Source organism: Orcinus orca, chromosome 2 (genome assembly GCF_937001465.1).
Source record: "Orcinus orca chromosome 2, mOrcOrc1.1, whole genome shotgun sequence".
NCBI lineage: Eukaryota > Metazoa > Chordata > Mammalia > Artiodactyla > Delphinidae > Orcinus > Orcinus orca.
This window is the reverse complement of record NC_064560.1, coordinates 67,824,419-67,827,147: the sequence shown is the minus strand read 5'-3', so window position 1 is coordinate 67,827,147 and position 2,729 is coordinate 67,824,419. Positions and strand designations below refer to the sequence as shown.

Here is a 2,729-nt window from a genome sequence, read left to right as displayed (position 1 = left end):
CAAAAAATATCAGTATGATTTATGTCAAACAGTGTTCTGCCTAAGTTTTCTTCTAGGAGTTTTATGGTTCCTGGCCTTACAAGTAGGTCTTTAATCTATCTTGAGTTTATTTTTGTATTTAGTGTGATAAAATGTTCTAATTTCATTCTTCTACGTGTAGCTGTCCAGTTTTCCCAGCAAACCACTTATTGAAGAGACTGTATTTTCTCCATTGTATATTCTTGCCTCCTTTGTCATAGATTAATGGCCATGAGTGCATGGGCTTATTTCTGGGCTCTGTATTCTGTTTCATTGATCTATGTGTCAGTTTTTGTCTCAGTACCATATGTCAGTATCATGTGTTTTGATGACTGTAGCTTTGTAGTGTAGTCTGAAGTCAAGTAGCATGATTCCTCCATCTCTGTTTCTCTTTCCAAGATGTTTTAACTATTTCAGGTCTTTTGTGTTTCCATACAAATTTTTTTAATTATTTGAGTTTTGTGAAAAATGCCCTTGGTATTTTATTAGGGATTGCATTGAATCTAGATTGCCTTGGGTAGTATGGTCATTTTAACAATATTAATTTCTTCTAGTCCAAGAACACAGTGTATCTTTCCATATATTTGTGTAATTTTCAATTTCTTTCATTAGTGCCTTATAGTTTTCTGAGTACAGGTCTTTTACCTCCTTAGGTAGGTTTATTCCTAGGTATTCTTATTCTTTATGATGTGATTTAAATGGGATTGTTTCCTTAATTTTTCTTTCTTATAGTTCATTGTTAGTATGTAGAAATGCAACAGATCTCTTTATATTAATTTTGTATCTTGTAACTTTACCAAATTCATTGATGAGCTCTAGTCATTTTCTGGTGAAGTCTTTGGTATTTTCTATGCATAGTGTCATGTCATCTGCAAAAGTGGTGAGAGCGGGCATCCTTGTCTTGTTGCTGATCTTAGAGAATATGCTTTCAGATTTTCACCATTAAGTATTGGTGTGGCCAAAAAGTTCATTCGGGATTTTTGTAAGATGTTACAGGAAAACATGAATGAACTTTTTGGCCAACCCAGTATTATGTTATCTGTGAGTTTGTCAGATATGGTGTTTATTATGTTGAGGTAGTTCCCTCTATGCCCAGTTTCTGGAGAGTTTTTATCATAAATGGGTGTTGAATTGTGTCAAAAGCTGCATCTATTAAAATGATCATATGATTTTTATTCAATTAGTTAATGTGGTATTTCATATTGTTTGATTTGTTGGTATTGAAAAATTCTAGCATCCCTGGGATAAATCCCACTTGATCATGGTGTATGATCCTTTTAATGTATTGTTGGATTTGTTTTGCTTACTTATTTATTTATTTAGGCTACGCCTGCCAGATCTTAGTTGTAGCATGTGGGCTCTTAGCTGTGGCATGCAGACTTCTTAGTTGTGGCATGCATGTGGGATCTAGTTCCCCAACCAGGGATCAAACCCATGCCCCCTGCATTGGGAGCATGGAGTCTTATCCACTGGACCACCAGAGAAGTCCTGGTTTGCTAATATTTTTTTGAGGATTTTTGCACCTATGTTCATCAGTGATATTATTCCCTTTTATGTAACTTGTTGATTTTAATATTCAATCTTTAATTTTTGCCATTTTAATTATGATGTGTCTTAGTGTGGTTTTGGATTGATTTGTTTTGGATTCTCTGTTCTTCCTGGACCTGGATGTCTGTTTTCTTTCCCAGGTTAGGGAAGTTTTCAGCTGTTTTCTCTTCAAATATGTTCTCTGCCCCTTTCTCTCTCTTCTCTTTCTGGGCACCTATACTGCAAATCTTATAGGGGTGGATGTCCCAGAGGTCTCTTAAACTGTCCTCATGTTTAAAAATTCTTTTTTCTGTTCAGCTTCAGCGATTTCCAGTACTCTATCTTCCAGCTAGCCCTTCAGTTCCTCTAATCTACTTCTAGCGTATTTTTTAATTTTAGCTATTGTGTTCTTCATCTCTGTTTGGTTCTTACTAACTCTTTATTAAAAACTAAATGCTGTGCTCGCTTTGGCAGCACATATACTAAAATTGGAACGATACAGAGAAGATTAGCATGGCCCCTGCGCAAGGATGACACGCAAATTCATGAAGCGTTCCATATTTAAAAAAAAAAAACAAAACTAAATGCTCACTCTGTGCATCCAATCTTCTTCTGAGTTCTTGGAACATCTTTATGATCATTACCTTGAACACTTTATCTGGTAGATTATCTCCACTTCACTTTGTTCTTTTGGGGTTTTATCTTGTTCCTTTGTTTGGAATATATTCCTGTCATCTCATTTTACCTAATTTGCTGTTTTTAGTCTATGTATTTGGTAGGTTGGTTAGGTTTCCCAACCTTGCAGATATGACCTTTTGTAGAGACATCCTATGCATCCCAGCAGTGCACTCTCTTCTGGTCACCAGAGCTCTATGCTCTAGGGGTGCCCCCTAGGTTGACTGTATGGATCCTTCTGCTGTGGCAGGCTGATATTGTGTGTGGTTGGTAGGCATGGCTGTCCCCTGGTCTGGTTGGTTGCCAGGCCCTGCCTTGTGTACAGACTACTGGCCACTGGTAGGTGGGGTTGGGTTTCTAACATGGCTGACCTTGAGGTCCATTGTGTCCCACAGCTGGTGTCAGTCTGCTCTTGGGCAGGGCCAGTGCCCAGGGGGTCCTGGAGCTGGTACTGGCCTGCTGGTAGGTGGGCTGGGTCCTGACATGGTAGGCTGTGGGGCTGCCATGGT

The 2,729-nt window shown here is 38.4% G+C and overlaps 1 non-coding gene across 1 annotated transcript; it reads left to right on the top strand.

Moving 5' to 3' along the window:
* The first annotated feature begins 2,003 nt into the window (after positions 1 to 2,003).
* On the top strand, positions 2,004 to 2,110 carry LOC117202031 (U6 spliceosomal RNA). The gene has a single exon (XR_004484208.1). It is a non-coding gene; the product is annotated as a U6 spliceosomal RNA (small nuclear RNA).
* Positions 2,111 to 2,729: the final 619 nt, after the last annotated feature.